The sequence below is a fragment of the Pongo pygmaeus genome, chromosome 11 (assembly GCF_028885625.2).
Source record: "Pongo pygmaeus isolate AG05252 chromosome 11, NHGRI_mPonPyg2-v2.0_pri, whole genome shotgun sequence".
In the NCBI taxonomy this organism is placed as follows: Eukaryota; Metazoa; Chordata; class Mammalia; order Primates; family Hominidae; genus Pongo; species Pongo pygmaeus.
The window spans coordinates 118495813-118513622 of NC_072384.2; the positions used below are offsets into that span (position 1 = coordinate 118495813).

At 51.5% G+C, this 17810-nt stretch overlaps 1 pseudogene; it reads left to right on the forward strand.

The window, feature by feature from the left end:
- Nucleotides 1–9813: 9813 nt before the first annotated feature.
- On the forward strand, nucleotides 9814–17529 carry LOC129031609 (C-X-C chemokine receptor type 1-like; annotated as a pseudogene).
- Nucleotides 17530–17810: the final 281 nt, after the last annotated feature.

Consider the following 17810-nt stretch of genomic DNA (forward strand, 5'->3'; position numbering starts at 1 on the left):
GCCTCAAACTCCTGGGCTCAAGTGAGCCTCCTGTCTCAGCCTGCAGGGTAGCTGGGAATACAGGTGTGATCACCCCACTGGCACTAGGGACAGTCTTTCTAGATCAGCTCCACCTCCACGGTTCCCTGTTGGCTTTGCCGAACTCCTCTCGGAGTGCAATGTGGTTAGGATCCTTCCTCTAGGCCTCTTTTCCTCTCTCCTTCCCCTGGGGTCAGGTTACATTGCGGTGTGAGGCTCTCCCAGCCTCCCCCTAGCTCTTTCATTTCAAAATCAGGCATTTCCCCTAGTAAAATCCTCCATTCAGTCCCATCTTGTTTCTCAGAGGACTTAAACTAAATCCCTTAGATAACACCACCACCAGTAATAACATCTTGATTAAGAGCTATCAATATGTCCCACACTACACTAAATGCTTTTAGGACAGTGGAGGAAACCAAGGCACAGAGACGTTACATAAGATCTTCATCAACACATAGCCCTTAAGTGGCCACGCCCAAGTGGAACTCAGTGTAAGCTTGAAGGCCGCTTGTACACCTACTCCCTCACACTATAACACAGATGCCAGCCATCCCTACCGCCTGCCTTTTGGGGGAAGAAAGAGGGTAGAAAGGTGACTTGAGGCTCCCGAGGAGTGGATGAGACAGACTCACAAGACACAGATGGAGCACGGGAGTGACAGAAGGAGAGAAAGGAGGTAGACAGGAGACCAGAGGAGACCTGGAGCCTGCTCTGGGCCTGAGAATCCTGACCCTGCAAGCGAAAGCTCCTCTACCTCCCCAGGGCAGGTCCAGGTTGGAATATCGGGCCCAAGGAAGCAGTAGAGAAAGGAAAGGTGGCTATAGGGCACTTTCCCACCCAACCACTTCTGGCCATCCTTGACCAAATGCTCCCCATCCCTACCTCCCTCCAGCCCTTTCCCCACCCACCACGTATGTCAGGAGGCTGCGCCACAGGTGCCCCAGATCAGGAGACTCCAGCCCCACTCATCCCTCCTCTCCTCCCCCTCCAACCCCTCAAGGGCAGGGCGGACATGCCTAGCCTGGGTCTAGGGTCCCAAGAAAGCCAGGCCTGTCCCTTGCCCATCCCCGCTGGGAGTGACGTCTGGGCTGGCAGCAGGTGAAACTGAGCCAAGAGGACATGGCGGAGGGCCAGCCACACGAGGTGAGCTCTTGGCTCAGATCCTGGCCTGGCGGGCTTAAGTTCTTGGGGCTACTGGCTGGGGTGTTGAGGGCTTGGTGGAGGGGAAGTCAGGGAGAAGGAAGGGCAGCCGGTTTCTGGGGGCCCACGAAGGGAGGAGAGACTTTGCGGCAAACACAATACCTGTACCGCACCCCACCCCGCAAACACACACACACACACGCTCATTCCCGTTTGGCCCAGCCATGTGAGGAACACCCACCAGCTGCTCCAGTCACCCTACACCCCCCTGTCGTCTTCCACCCTGAGCCAGGGATAGTTTAAAACATCAGTCCCTCTCTGGGGGGCCTTTCAGGGACTCCACGGCCTACACGATAAGTGTAAAGCCGAAACTCTTCAGCTTGGCATTCAAGGCCCTTTACATGCAGACCCACCCCTTTCCCAGCTTCTGATCCTGCCTCTCCCCCGACCCTACTCTGCACCCACACTTAACCACTCCACTCCCTGAAGGGGCCACATGCTTCCAGCACCTCTGCGCCTGACTGAAATGGCCTTGCCTCTCCCTCTGGGTAGGTGAACTCCTGCTCAAACTTTTAGGAACTTGTTCAAAGTGTTGCCTCCTCTGGGAGGGCTTTCCAGACTGTCCCAAGCAGAACAAGTCAGTCCCTGCTCTAGAACCAGGTGACAGCCCTTGGCACGTTGTCTCAGGGTGATGTGTTGGACCCTCTGCCTCCCACACTGACTTCCCAGGAGAGGATGGGGTAGAGATGTCATGTGTATGCATGGGGTTTGGCAGAGGTGAGGGGACGGTGGGAGTGGAGGGTAGATAGGGAAAGAGAAGGTGGCAGATGAGTGGAGGAAGAGATGAGTGGAAAGGCAGAGGGGCTGAAAGGTGAGCAGACAGGTGAGGATTCAGAGGCTTCCCCAGTGCACAGCCAGCATCCACCCAGAGGCTCCAGGCCAGAGGCCCTGCAGACTGCAGTCTGGGTCAGAGGACTCTAAGGAATCAGGAGACTCTCCAGGCCATCCTGGACCCCTCTCAGTTTCAGCCATGGCAGGAGGAGGTGGGTGAAGTGGGATTTGGTGGCAACACTCAGAAGTTCCTAGGAAAGGATGCTGGCAGGAAGGCCCAGATGAGCTGGCCCAGAGGACACCCCTTTCCAGCATCCTGGTGACTGCCACCTCTGCCAGCCCTAGCTGGTCACCAGGCTCTTAAGTATTTTCTCATGCTCTTCAAACCTCAAAAAGTCCTTCTGTCAGTTGACTTCACCTGACCCTGCACACATTCTTACCTGACTTCCAGCCATGCATGAGCTGGCCCCCACTGGCCTTACTCCACCCCCCATCCCCACACCTGCACCCTCCTGCTGGGTGCCCAGAGAAGCTCAGGCCCAGGTGGGCCCAGGGGAGACCACTATTTCCCAGACAGAACAGCTCCACCCCGTACAGCAGGCCACCTGGGCCTATCACCACCATCCTCTTGCGCTTGCCCTATCTGCGTTCTCTCTCCTGTCTGTGGGGTCTCTACCTGTCCGCTTCTCACCATTCATCCAGCCATCCCTTGGGCAACCTTTATTGAGTATCCAGATGTCACAGGTCCTTTGCCAAGTGCCTGGGATACCAGGTTCACTAAAGCTTGGCACTGGCCTGAAAACCCTGGCTCATGGGCTTACTGGGGAGGCACACTTTAAACAGACAGCAGCAGAAGCACCCAGCACTCTCATATCCCAGGCCAGAAAAGGACCCTAGAGCTTGGCGTCTTCCATCCCCTATCCTTCGGGTAGATTTGCAGCTTCCTGCTCTGGGCTTTACAGCTACTCAGGCTGGGAGGCAGAAGGGCTGGCCAAAAGCACCAGGCTGGGGTCTTGGGGGTGGAGGTGAATTTAAAAATCAGAGCTGGGACAGTCAGCAAGGGGACCTGGCCCCTAAGCATAGCTTAGGTCCCCTTTCCTCCCCACTACTTGGCCTCTCTGAAGATGGCAGCCTACACTTCCCACTCACAGGCTGCGGCCCCTCTGGGGTCTGCCTTAGCTTGCCTGCCCTTGGCACCAGGCTCTGTCCCAGTGCCAGGAGCCCTGGGCAAGTTCATACATCAAACAAGGAGGCAGTGGCTGGCTTCTTTCCCTTCTGGAAAGAGCAAACAAATAGAGGGTGCGGCCCTATCTTCAGCCTCACACCCTCCTGCCCCTGCTAGGGACCCAGGCCTGCCCCCAGAGAGTGAGTAAGACTTAGAGAGGTGATCGGTGGACCCCCACCCACCCCACTCCAATACAGGACTCCAGAGCTTCTTCCTCCTTTCCCTCCTGAGGCCCACAAGGCCGGGGGGCAAGTGAATTGAGAAGAATCATTACAAAGGGACATAAGAGGGTGCTAGAGAATCTTCTCCCATCCCCAAGGCATCCCTCACCGCCATCATCAAGGTGCTGAAGTTCTTCCTTCATTGAATGATTCCTTTGATTCCGAGACACTTGGGTCTTCCAGAGACATCATCAAAATGGAAGGATACATATACCAAACAGAAATCTGGGTTCACGGTCTTCAAAACACTGCATGAAAGTGTTCTTAGCAGTGCTATTCACAGTAGCCCAAAACTAGAAACGACTCGAACGCCTGTCAATAGCAGAATGGATAAATCGACAGCGTGTCTTCACACAGTGGGATGCTGTCCAGCAATGAGAAGGAACGCTCGAAACCACACCCAGGAATATACATAAAATTCACAACCATGATATTGAGCACAAAAGAATACATATGATGTGCTCCACTGATTACAAGTGCCATTCCATTTATTAGACATTCTAGAACAGGCAACTCCCTGTGGTTAGAAGTCGGGATCGCGCGTTGCCCTCCAAGGGGGATTAATGACTGGAAGGGGCAGGAGGGACATTCTGAGAGCTGGCACTGTTCTGTTTCTAGACTCTGCATGCCAAGTACGTGAGTACATGCGTGTGTTCAGTCAGTGGGAAGTTTGTACACTTCTCTGTGTTTAGGAAATATTTCAACACACTAATACAGACAAATGCCTTCACAGCCACCATCTCTGTGAGCTGAGAGGGGTTATTTTCAACTTCCTCCTGCTCCTCATCCACATCCAAGCCATCTCCACGTCCAGTCCTTTCTCCCAAGTTAGTCATGGCCCCACTCAGCCCTCTCCCTGGCTGACCGTCTCTAACTCTGACCACTGGGCACCTCCCTGCCTGCCCTGCCTCCCAGGCACCTTGCTTTGACTCTCTCCCTCCCAATCCATATACACACAGCATGTGTGCGAGGGCTCCCGGGGATCCAGGAGCAGCCAGGAAAGCCTTTGTTCACTTCTATAATTGGTCCCGGCTCTTCTCCATGCCAGGACCTTCAAGTCTGCTGCTCCAACCACCTGGAATGCTTCTTCCTCCCAGCTGCTCTTGCTTCAGCTCCTCATTCAGATGTCACTTCCTTCACCTTCCCGGTGCAATCCCTCTGGGATCCTTACCCGTCACATCCTGAACTTAGCCTCCATAGCACTGTCTCCAGTCAGTGCAACAACTTGTTTGCAGTCTGTTCCATCTCTCTCACTGGATTGACAAACCCCTGAGGGCAAGGACCCGGGCTGTCTGCTTTCTGCCCTATCCCCAGCCCCAAGCTCCATGCCTGGCCTATAGCAGATGCTCAAAAATGCTTGAATCAGTGTTGAATGAATGAATGGCCAAGCGCATCTGCCTTACAGGCAGCCTCTGGGGAAAGCAAAAGTTGCATCTGGGGATGAAACCCTCACTTGTCTGGACCCAGGACTCCTGGGATGTGGTCCCAGTGCTGACACTCACTTCTAGTGTGACCTTGGGCAAGTCACACTGAGGACGCCCCCTCTGGTCTTCAGTGTGCTGTTTTGAAATGCAGGGGGTGGATAAATCAGGGCTATAGTGGGGCTTGAAGAAATATATGACATTGTGTATGTTTTCACAGTGTCTGTGTGACTGTGTGTGTCAGTGTGTGTGTGAGACTGTGTGTAAGTGTGTGTGTATAAGTGTACGCGTGAGCATGGGTATGAGTGTGTGAGCATACGTGTGAGCGTGTGTGTGAGCATGTGTGTGAACTGTGTGTATGAGTGTATGTATGAGTGTGAGTGTGGGAGTGTATGTGTGTGTGTATGTGTGTGAGTGTATGTGTGTTTATGTGTGTGTATGTGAGTGAGCATGTGAGTGTATGTGTTTGTATGGTGTGTATGTGAGTGTGTGAGCATGTCCGTGTGTATGAGTGTGAGTGTGTGAGTGTACGTGTGTGTGTATGTGAGTGCGTGACCGTGTGAGTGTATGTGTGTGTATGGTGTGTATGTGAGTGTGTGAGCGTGTCTGCGTGTATGTGTGAGTGTGTGAGAGCGTGTGTGTATGTGAGTGTGTAAGCATGTGAGTGTATGTGTGTATGGTGTGTATGTGAGTGTGTGAGCGTGTCTGTGTGTATGTGTGTATGTGAGTGTGTGAGTATGTGAGTGTGTGAGCATGTGAGTGTATGTGTGTGTATGGTGTGTATGTGTGTGAGCATGTCTGTGTGTATGAGTGTATGTGAGCATGTCTGTGTGTGAGTGTGTCTGTGTGTGGATGAGTGTGAGTGTGTCTGTGTGTGTATGAGTGTCTTGTGTGAGTGTGTGAATGTGCCTGTGTGTATGTGTGTGTGTGTATGAGTGTGTGTGAACATGTCTGTGTGTCAGTGTATGAGTGTGTGTTGTGTGTGAGCATGTCTGTGTGTCAGTGTATGAGTGTGTGTTGTGTGTGAGCATGTCTGTGTGTGCATGAGTGTGTGTGTGTCATGTGTGAGCATGTCTGTGTGTGTATGAGTGTGTGTCTTGTGTGAGTGAGTGTGCCTGTGTGTATAAGTGTGTGTGAGTGTGTCTCCATGAGTGTGAGTGTGTGAGCATGTCAGTGTGTGAGTGTATGAGTGTGTGTGTGTTGTGTGGGAGCGTGTCTGTGTGTGTATGAGTGTGTGTCGTGTGTGAGTGTGCCTGTGTGTATGAGTGTATGTGTGTCTGTGTGTGTGTGCACCTTCTCCCTAGCAAGAGCCCATAGGTTACATCAGATTCTCAAAGGGATCTGTGTCCTCAAAAGGCTCAGAAGCACTAAGATCCTTTTCATCTCTGGGGTCTTTGATTCTACATAACAAGAAAGAGAGGAAGAGGAGGTCATCCAACCCATGGGGGAGGGAGTCAGACCAGATCCTAGAACTTCCAAAAGGGGTGCAGGCTCCACAACAGGAATGCAGGGCAGGCTGCAGGACCAGGCCCCGGGAGAACTTCTAACCTCAGTGGTTCTCCGGGCTGAAAGAAGCAGAGCCCAGAAGAGCTGACTGCAGAAACAGAAGAGGCAACAGCAGCCAGGAGTCTCCTCCCCACTGCTCCCGCCCCATCCACAAGCACCCACTTGTCCTGGGATACAGCAGAGAGCAAGGAGGCACGACTGGCACCCGGAGATGCCCGCCAGGCCCCTTGGCACCCAGAAGTCTTGGCTGGAGGACTCAGGAGGGTGCCAAGCCCCAACCTCTTGCTCCTGAGGCTGACATGTGGGACCATAGGAGGGCTCAGGGTGTAGGGCACTTGTGGGACCTAGAGAGGCCACCTGGGAGGGGCAGGGCCCACAGCTGCAGGCACTGGCAACCCAGAGCTGGACTTGGAAGCCTAAGAGCCAAGGCATGCACCCTCTCGAAGCCCAGGGGAGGAGCAGGAGCCAAATACTGGCCAGGGAGAAAGGGGAGTGGGCAATGGGGGCTGGGGGACAAGGCAGTCCAGGAGAAGGAGGAGGGCAGCCTGCTTATGGAGGAGGAGGCAGCATGACAGGGGGAGGGGGCGATGTGGCCTGGTTAGGAGAGGGCTGTGCTGAGGGGACAGGAGAATAGCAAGGCTGGGTGTGGACACAGGCAGCAGGAGCTCAGGCTGTGGCTCAGGAAGAGATGCTGGGCCTATGGCAGGGCCTGGGGCAGGTATGGGGGGTGTGTCTGCAGCAGGACTGGCAGTGGGTGTGCCCTGGCAGGCAGCCCAGATGTCTGAGTAGCCACTAACTTCTGGCTTTTGAGGAGATCAGCACCCAGGAGATGTTTATCCACCCCAAGAACGAGGGTATCACCCCTCCTCTAGTGAGGGCCCAGGTGATGGGTACAGGCTGTTCTTCCCTAGGCCCCTGAAGCAGGGAGCCCCAAGCAGCAGCAACTGCCGCTGGAGCCAGAGTCAGGGCACACCAGCTGGGATGGAGCTTGATCCCCACAGATAGAGGAGGGAGGGAGTCACAGGCGAGCTCCAGGCTCTCCCAAGAGGCCGCTCAGAAACCAGCTCATCTGATGCAGACACTCGTCCCCATCCCTGTCCCTGCCACTGTCACACACCGGCACACACACCCTCCCCTCCTTCTCCCCTTGATCATCCACCTCCAGAGCCCCGGCTCCTCCCTCCATCTCAGCCCCACTGCCTGTCCCTGTCCCTGCCCACCTTTAACTGGCCCAACAGGCACCTGCCCCATGTCAAAGCTGGCTGTGTGGGATGTGGGAAGGCAGGGACACGAGGTGAAGAAAGAAGACCCACCAACAGCGAGTCCTGAGGTCACAGGGACCTAGAGAGGAGTTACCCATCCCTGGTGACCCCAGACACCTTCTCCTACTCTCCCAGGAAGAAACCAGCGCCACACCTATACCAGGCCTACTGGTTCCCTGGCAGACACCTTCTCCAGAGCAGACACCTGCCTCCCAGCTCAGACCTGTCCCCACTGCCAGGTCAGCTCCCTACTTGCTAGTCTCTGAGACTTACCCAGCACAGAGAAGGCAGGGGTGAGAGCCCAACTGTCCCCACCATCCTGGGGAAGTCCTTGCTCCAGTGGGGCCCCCACCCTCCTAAATCCAGAGCCCTCCTAAATCAAGGGACAGTGCCAGAGCTGCCCCTTGGTCCAGCTCAAGGAAGATTAACTCTTTCCCTACCTTGCCCCAGCACTCCAGGCCTGCCCCTCCTGGGTGACTCCTAAACCAACCTCACCCGAGCTATTTGCCCTTCTAGGGGTCAGGTCCTATATCACCCTCCTCCCAAGGGCACAAGAGACCCAGGGGAGCCCTCCACCCAACTGGAGGCCCCTTCACCCGGTCCTGGTCCTGCCTCCCCCTTGGTCCACCTGCCTTGCCGCACTTCCCAAGCAGACTAGCACTGTCCTGGGCTGGCTACTTAACCTGTGTCAGGTGCCCTGGGCTCTGCCAGCCGCCAGCTCCCGACTCGGGGCGGCCTCCCTCACCCATTCCTGCAGCCCTACCTGAAGCAGTAGCTGCCTTTTCTCTGCACAGGCTAAACCCCCGGGCTTCCAGCACTCAGCCCGCGCCGAGGCCCAGGGACTCCCCGGGGGCTGGGGACCGCAGGGTGGCCCGGGCCGCAGCTCTTCGCAGCACACCAGGCTCACAGTGCAGCCCATCCGGCCTGGCGCCCGGCGGGCAGGGGCGGAGACGCGGGAGCCCCAGGAGCCGGCCCGCCCCCAGCCCTTGCGACAGCTCAGCCCAGAGCGCCTGCGACATTGGCAGGGGAACAGCAACGCCCCCAGCCTGGCCCCGACAGAGTCCCTGCCTTTATGGCCAGCAGCGACAGGAGCCCCCATTGTGGGGCCTGATAAGGGTCTGCAGTACAGGTCCTGAACACAGCCAGTGATGAAGCCCACCCCAGGGAGGGGAGAAGGGAGGGCGGCAGTGGTGGAGTCCTTGGGACAGGGACTTCAGACAGTCTGACTTGGGGAGCAGGGTGAGAAACACACCAAGAACATGACAGAGGGACAGGGAGAAGATAAAGGCAGACAATGAGGAAGAGGCAGAGATGAGGGACAGAGATGGGGGACGGAGCCTCCGCATGGGGGATATAGGTGCAGGACGGAGCCGAGGGCAGAAACGCTGGGGCATCCCTTGTGCTGGTTTTTAGATGCGGTTCCTGGGGTATGTGAAAACAGCCGTCCTCCCAGGCCCCTGCTCCACTTCCCTAATACTAGACCCTGAGGCAGCCCAGCCTGGAGAAACAAGGACTTGGCATGGAAAGACCCCAGCCTCAAGGAGGCAGGGCACAGCCAGGATGGGGAGCCCCAGCCCACCTGGGAAACCCGCCTGGCCCATTGCTGGGCACAGGATCTCACTGGTGGTCTCACATCCATCCTTTTGGGAATGGGATCAGGCCTGGGGGGTCGGCACTGGTGACCAGCACTCACAGGGACCGCCTCAGCTGACTGAGGTGGAGACAGGAAGGAGGAGCGTGGTGGGACCCTCGACCTCCCCTCCCCATTCTGGAGCGCTGCCTCACGGCCCAACCAAGCGACACGAAGAGACAACCACAGGAATAGCAGCTGCGGAGCTCCTGGCCTTCCTCTGCCCCCTGGTGGCGAGAAGGAAGAAAAGCAAGAGCAGGTGCTGAAAACGAAAAGGAAACTAGCAGCAGTCCCAGCTACCACAATGGATCAGCATCCATTTGGCCAACAGGTGACTCTACCCCAGGTCGGCCTGAGAGGACCCATCCCCCATCTCACCATTCTGCCCCAGTGACCTGGATCCTGCCTCTACCACTTCTTCCCTGCACAGTCACTAGGAACGGACTCTGGCAGCAGAGCCGCGCTGTCGTGCCCCAGCCAGCCAGGATCTCCCGGGCATCATTCCCCTTGGAAATTACGGGGATAGAAGAGGAGTGATGCCAGGAGCCAGGGGAGAAAAATGCATGGCAGCGATGAGGGAGAGGAGGAGACATATGGAGCCGTTCATGGATTTCACACAGGTTCTGGGCTGGAAGGGGCTGCCAAGACCATCAGTCCAATCTTTGGTCTACAGGTGGGGAAACTGAGGCTCAAGGAAGGTGAGTGATTTGCCTGAGATCACATAGTGAGCACGTAGCCAGGCCAGGATGGAGACCCAGGTCTCTGGACTCCTGACCCCATCCTCCCTAAATCCCATGCCCCACCCACCTCCCTCATTTACCTCCGTTTCCCTCTCCCCTCCCCTCCACTGTGTCCCACTGCTGTACCACTGCCACCCCACCCCAAACTCCAGCAGCCACAGCCTGGGAGGCAGGACACCTGGGTTTTCCACTCCATGCCTGGTCTTGACTCTAGGATCTCAGAATAAGGCCACCAACTCTCAGGGCCACAGTGTTCCCCTCTGGGCCCCAGGATCCATCGGGAGGAGAAGAGGATGAGATCCTCCTGGAGAGAGAGGCAGTATTAAAACCAGGCGCCCTGCTCCCCACACACACGCAGCATTTGCTCAGCCCCAGCCCTGGGGCAGCGCTTTACTTCTGCACCCTCTCCTCAAAGAACACACATTTTCCATTCAGCTGGAGCCCAGGAAATGATGAGTGGGTGTCTCGAGGAGGATGAGTACCCAGGCAAGGCTGGGGGCCCTCCATGGGGAACATGGGGACACTCCAGTCTAGTGTCCACATGGCATGAGCCCTCATGGGGTTGCTCACACCAAGTCAGGGCCCAGAACACAACCCTGTGGGCACACACACCTGAGTTCAAATCCTGGGAACCTCTGTGATGCTGGATAAAAGACTTACCCTCTCTGTGCCCCAGGTTCCCCTCTAGCCTCCCAGGGTTATGTGGGAATTGAATGGGACAAAGATGTTAAACAATTAGCACAGTGTTGTCACCCAGGGACTGCTCAATTGGTGGAGGCCACACCATCATCTTCAAACGCTGGCCTACAAGATAGAGCTGGGATTTTTCCCTTGCTGTGTGGCCAGATATAAGTCTTTCCCTCTATAGACTTTCCCTCTGTAGGCTCTGCATCCTCCTTTGTGTAAGGAGAGAGTTGGGCGGTGAGACTCAGCGTTCTTCCTGGGCTCACAGTCCAAGTCACAGGGAATCACATTATCTAGCATCCTATGACTGGGTTAAATTAAAACAGGGGGTGAGAACAAGTGAGTCTAGAAGTCTAACTCTATAAAAGGGACCACAGGTCCAATTTGAACAAACAGTTGAATTAGGGATGCAGCTAAAGTTAGCCACTGGGTGGCCTAAAGGATCTCTTAGGTGATGTAAAACTTTGGGTTTGATGTCACAGAACCAATACTCCCTCAAGTTACCCACAGAAGCTACTGGCTGTGAAATCCTAATTACAGCATAATGCTGCCAAGTGAAAGGGATAGACATAAGCAAGGAGAAATTAAGAGAGGTAAGAGATTCACCACAATGAGGAGTCTTCTTCAGTGTTTTGGGGAAAGCTGTCCACAGCTTGAAGTCATCAACTTCTCACTCTGGTTTGCAGTTTAAATGTCTCTGGTTATGGCATCAGGTATTTTGGTGAAACTCTGTGTGGCACGCACATCAGGCATGAAGGTTTTCCCTTGAAATTTACACCAAGTTGCCCAGCTCCAGCTTATAAGGCTTCAGGAACAGAGCAGTTCTTGTTCTTTTTAATTCCATGGGAGAAAATTGGATTGGAGGAATCTAGAAGGAATCAAGATCCAGTCCAGTCTACAGGTAGATAATAAACTGAGGCTGGGCGCAGTGGCTCACACCTGTAATCCCAGCACTTTGAGAGGCCGAGGTGGGCAGATCACTAGACCAGTCTGACCAACATAGTGAAACCCCATCTCTACTAAAAATACAAAAAATTAGCTGGGCGTGGTGGCGGGCGCCTGTAATCTCAGCCACTTGGGAGGCTGAGGCAGAAGAATCCCTTGAACCCAGGAGGCAGAGGTTGCAGTGAGTAGAGATAGCGCCACTGCACTCCAGCCTGGGCAATAGTGCAAAACTCCTTCTCAAAAAAAAAAAAGATAATAAACTGAAAAACAATGAGCAGGGCTACAATCTAATAACAGGCACACTATAATTTTTCTTCTGAAACATAATTTTTTTCTCTACAGTCACTCTCATTTCTACCAAAGATAATCAAAGTAAGACTAATTTGTTTGCAAAATAAGTTTAGCTTCATCAAATACAGCCTGACTAATTAAATAAATGCAGCAAACATAGCAATTGACCACAGAGGTTTTCTTTTAAAGCTTGCTTTGTTGGAACTTTTGATAGGAAATCTCAAATTGGATTTTTTAAAACCTCTTGAGGCTAGAAAGCCAAACCAAGGCAGACTTCAGACTTCGACAGCAATACCTATAGATTCCTTCTCTGGACATTTTCAAATATGACATCCCAGTCAATGCCCTAGTAATATACCAAATACTGTCAATATATCCTGTTATAAACAGAACCAATTCCTATAGAACAGAAGCAAATCACTATATTACCATACCAACAAGAATACTCACAAATAGTTTCTGAATTCTGGAAGGATCCTATATGGAGAAAAAGTAAATGTTTCCATTTTTGTTCACAAAAGTACATTTGGCCAAATTTCTGTAATCTATAGATAGTTTAAAAGAAAAAAAGTTTCCTAAACTATGGCAAACAAAATATTTAAAGAACCAGCAAAGTTTCAGATAAAAATTCTTAAAAAACATTATCCTCCTCAGTTCATTTAACCTCATGTAATTAACTCTGTTCTGCTTGATCGTGGTTAAGTTTCATGATAGCATCAGTCTCTTCCTTAGAGTTATGGAAATTCTTACCCAGTCCAATGGTATGATCTTAAAGTTATCAAAAACCTATACTTATCAGAGTCCTTTCCATGAATCTCCTTGAACACATAACACCTTAGAATTACAGCTGCTTGAATAAAAAAAGAAAGTTTTCAGAAAAACATCAGAAAAAAAAGCAATTATTTGTGGACAATATGTCTTGAAATGGCCATGGTTAAATATCTTATTTGTGTTTATTATGATGATGCAACTGAGAAGGAAATTTGGGCATCAGAGACATAGACAAAGCAAAAAAAGCAAAAGCAAAAAAAGTTTGCTTTTGCAAAGTGCTCCATCGGTAAAAATGCAACAGTTTTGGGTGATTCATGGTGAATCTGTTTTCATTTTAATCATTACATATTCATTTTAAGTTAAATTAACAAAAGTGAATCGATTTAAAGAATATTACACTTCAGCAGACATGGCCAAAATGTGAAAGGTGGTTTAGAGATGATGCAAGTTTGGAAGACCCCAAATTAGATGATCATGTTATCAGTGAAGAGTGCCCTCAGCGGCTAGTAACAAAAATCTAACTCCCAGTGGCTTAAAAACATAGCTGGTGAGGGGTTTTTGGTGGTGTTATTTTACACATAACATTTGCTAATGTTGGTTGGGGGCTCAGTAACGTCTAAGGCTGACTGCCCTCTTTCTGATTCATTTGCCCTTTTCCTCATGGCCCCATGATGGTTGCTGCAGCTCTAGCAGTCACAAGCAAAAGGAAAGAAAAGGGAGAGAGGGTGCCAAGGAGTGTCTTTCTTTCTCTTTGGTAGGAAAAGCAAGGGCTTTCCCAGAGCTCACAGCAGTCTTCTCCTTGACCTTCATTAGCCAAAATCATATCCTTGGCCACCGCTAGGTGTAAAGAAGGCTGGGAGAGTGGGCAATAGGTTGCATAACTGGTTTAGACCATCCTCATCCAATGGAGGTTCTATCAGTGAGTAAGGAAGGGGCATCGCAGCACGATAAACCAACATTGGTAAAAGCAAATTGAGAGTGGCTACTGTCTCTTTAAACTTCCTGTCACTATCTATACATGAAAAGAGAACCCAGCAGGAGAGTATGATCTACCTTTAAAAATAGGCTTGCCAGTGGCAGAATTGTAGGCATCTGTGGCATGATAAATTTGACATTTGTGGTAGAGCAAGATTTACACTACCATTAGAGGATGGTTGGGAAGGAACAATGGCAGGCAGACCAGGTGGGCTGTGTGGAAGTGAAGCTTTCAGGCATACCTGTGGTATGAGTGTGTGACCAAAAGCAATAGACAATGAATTGTGGTGGTGACACGTGGTCCATGAATCACAGTAGAAATGTCTCCCATTATTTATTTCCACAACCGTTGATTGAGCACTTACTATAGTCCCTGAAAGAGAACACAAAGATGAATGGAAGAGGATTCTTGCTCACAGGCTGGGGGAGGGAAGACTTGTAAACACATCATTGCAGTATAGTAGGGTTCATGTTATAATGGAGAATTGATGAAGGTGCCAGAAGACTCAAGCCAGGGAACAGACATTAGCTGCTGAGGGAAGCTAAGGCAGGTTCCCAGAGAAGCCGTTCTCCATTACTGAGATGGGGGGAGCAGTGACCTTGACCCCAGCTCTTCCATTCATGGACTGCCCCAGCTCTATGGTCTCTCTGCTAACCATCCAGACTCTGGGAGTGGCCTATGCCCCCAGCCTCAGAGCCATTTAAATCAACTGGTCATTGGCACTGGTTGTGCAAAAGAGTGGCTAGCAGCAAAGGAGCATTCATTTTCCCGTCAAATCCCCACCAGACTACCTCAAAGAAGCCTGAAAAATAAGTAAAGATTGTGTGCCTGTTGTCCAAACACAGCTCAAGTGCAGTCTTCCACCTCCTTCCCACTGGATTGCCCCCAATTTGCTGCTAGAGAGGACTCCTTCTGAAGTCTCTGCTGTAAAGTCAAATCCTTCCCCCTTTATTCTTATCAGACAGTTGCAAGCTTTCACAGGTGATCTACCAGGGAATTTAGGAATAAACAAATGGAAATAAATTCAAGAAAAGGAAAAGAATAAAAATGATCATCCATAGAGGGGAAAATTCAGATAATGGATCCTCAACCCCAGCTTCACACCTGGGACCCCTGCTTGGTCATATGGACCCTGGCAGTCTCTGATCACAAGTCTGTGATCCCTTGACTTAACTGTTCTTCTCCAGATGGAGACATGGTTGGGACTCAGAAGGGAGGTGTCGTCTGACTTGGTTTCCCTATTTCACCTTATTCATCAAGTGCCCTCTAACTGTTAAGTCACTCTGATCTCTGAGCTGTGGCTCCTACGGTTGGACACGCCTGGCTGGGGCCTCAGGTAGGAAACCACCTTTGCTTGCTAGGATTTTCTTTGGGGTAGGGCAGCTTGGCTTGACTTTATTTTAGAAAACGTGTTCATTTCTGTGGGACCTGAGGATTTCTGATAAACTGGGTGCCCTCCTCCTCCCTTATGACCATGTACTAAACTCTGACTTCATACATGGAGGTAGGTGAAGAGGAGGCCACAGCCTCTTCCTCCCCTCTTTTTATACCTCGCCGTTTTGTGGGAAGAGGCTGACAGTTTTCCAATTTGAGGTTTATTGCTTTGCCCTGAGACTTTGTCTTTGGTGAAAATGCAAACACTGGTAGGGAGGGAACATACTAAAATGTGTGTATCTGAGTGGACTTATCATAGATCCTCAGGTCTGGCAGAAAATTAAAGGTGGACGACCCTGTCCCTCGATTTGCAGATGAGAAGACTGAAATCTATAGGGGTACAAGACCCCACTCAAGGTCACGAGACTTATTAATGGTAGATTCAGGATAGAACGAGAACTAGATGCTGGATGTCCTTACAACCAATCTGAGTAGCTTTCCAAAGGCTTTCAGATGGTTCTCTAGAGAGCCCTGGGGCTTTGAGGGGCTTTTTAGGGGTCATTTGTGTTGGGAGATCAGCAAACCCTCCCCCGAGCAGCTCAGCTTTTATCTATTTCACATATTGGGCTTCTAGGAAATTTTTGTTTCAGGAAAATGCTTCACAATAGGAAATATATTTGAAAAGTCTTTAATGACTCTAGATTTCTGGGGGAAATTCAAGGACCAAGACTGAGGCTTTATCTTCTCAAACGCTTAAAACTCCTTTAAACAGAGGACAAGGCTTAAAATACAGATTAATGCAATGTGTTGCTACCACTTCCTTCCCCTAGTAAATTTTAAGAAGGTTAAACAGAATCAGGGAGAATATAGGAAAGGAAATAATAGAAAGGGCCACCTGGGAACAGGTTTGCCTTCTTGCATTTTGCTTAATGCTGGCCCTTCCCTGAATGTCCAAGACCAGCTTGGTCCCCCCATCCAAATGCACAGACACAGCTGAGGATGGAGAAGGCTAAAGAGGGACAGAGGTAGAGACACAGGCCAAGAGGAGACAGACAGTTGTAGGTTGAGCTAGGGCTAAGGCATTTCCCCCATATTCCATCTTACCCTATACTCAGACCAGGCCTTGGAGTTGTGGAAGGTGGAGAACACTGGGAAGCCAACCTCCAAAGAAGCCCAGGTTGGAGGCAAAGGAGGAAGGGGAGCTCTGGTTGCCAAACCAACAGGGAAGCAAAGGATATCCCAGTAACTGCTCTCACATCCTTGATGAGAGTGCCTTGAATCCGAGCTACTAAATCACATTTCCTTCCTTCTAACCTTCCAGCTAGATCAAACCATGGCTGAAATTGAAGAAGACATGGACTATTACAGACTCACGGATGTGGTTTGGTGAGGAGCATTCAAATTTCACTGGCATGCCACCTACAGCAAAAGATTACAGCCCCTGTAGACTAGAAACTGAGACACTCAACAAGTATGTTGTGGTCATTACCTATGCCCTAGTGTTCCTGCTGAGCCTGCTGGGAAATTTCCTGGTAGTGCTGGTCATTTTATACAGCAATGTTGGCCACTTCATCACTAATGTCTACCTGCTGAACCCAGCCTTAGTCAACCTACTCTTTGCCCTGACCTTGCCCATCTGGGCCACTTCCAAGGTGAATGGCTGGATTTTTGCACACCCCTGTGCAAGGTGGTCTCACTCCTGAAGGAAGTCAACTTCTGTAGTGGTATCCTACTACTGTCCTGCATCAGCGTGGGCTGTTACCAGGCCATCGTCCATGCCACTTGTACACTGACCCAGAAGCATCACTTGGCCAAGATTGTTTGTTGGCAGGGCCCAGTGGCTCATGTCTGTAATCCCAGAACTTTGGGAGGCTGAGGCAGGCAGACCACCTGAGGTCAAGAGTTCGAGAGCAGCCTGGCCAGCATGGTGAAATCCCATCTGTACTAAAAATACAAAAATATTAGCCGGGTATGGTGGCACCTGCCTGTAGTCTCAACTACTTGGAGGCTGAGGCAAAAGAATCATTTGAACCCGAGAGGCGGAGGTTGCAGTGAGCCTCACAACTTTGGCTTCATTGTGCCGCTGCTGGTCATGCTGTTCTGCTATGGATTCACCCTGCGTACACTGTTTAAGGCCCACATGGGGCAGAAGCACCGGGCCATGCAGGTCATCTTTGCTGTAGTCCTCATCTTCCTGCTCTGCTGGCTGCCCTACAACCTGGTCCTGCTCACAGACACCCTCATGAGGACCCAGGTGATCAAGGAGACCTGTGAGCACCGCAATGACATTGGCCGGGCCCTGGATGCCACCGAGATTCTGGGCATCCTTCATAGCTGCCTCAACCCCCTCATCTACGCCTTCATTGGCCAAAATTTTCGCCATGGATTCCTCAAGATCCTGGCCATGCATGGCCTGGTCAGCAAGGAGTTCTTGGTACGTCATCGCATTACCTCCTACACTTCTTCCTCTGTCAGTGTCTCTTCCAACCTCTGAAAACCATCGATGAAGGAATATCTCTCCTAATAAGGAAAGAATAACCAACACCCTGAGGTTGTGTGTGGAAGGTGGTCTGGCTCTGGACAGGCACTCTCTGGGTTTTGGGGGGACGCTATAGGATGTGGGGAAGTTAGGAACTAGTGTCTTCGGGGGTCATGCCAACCTTCTGAGGAGCTGCTGAGGTACCTCCAAGGACCAGCCTTTGCACCTCCATGGAAAGGAAGCACCATCATTCCGGTTGAACGTTGCATCTTTATCCCACTAACTGGCTAATTAAT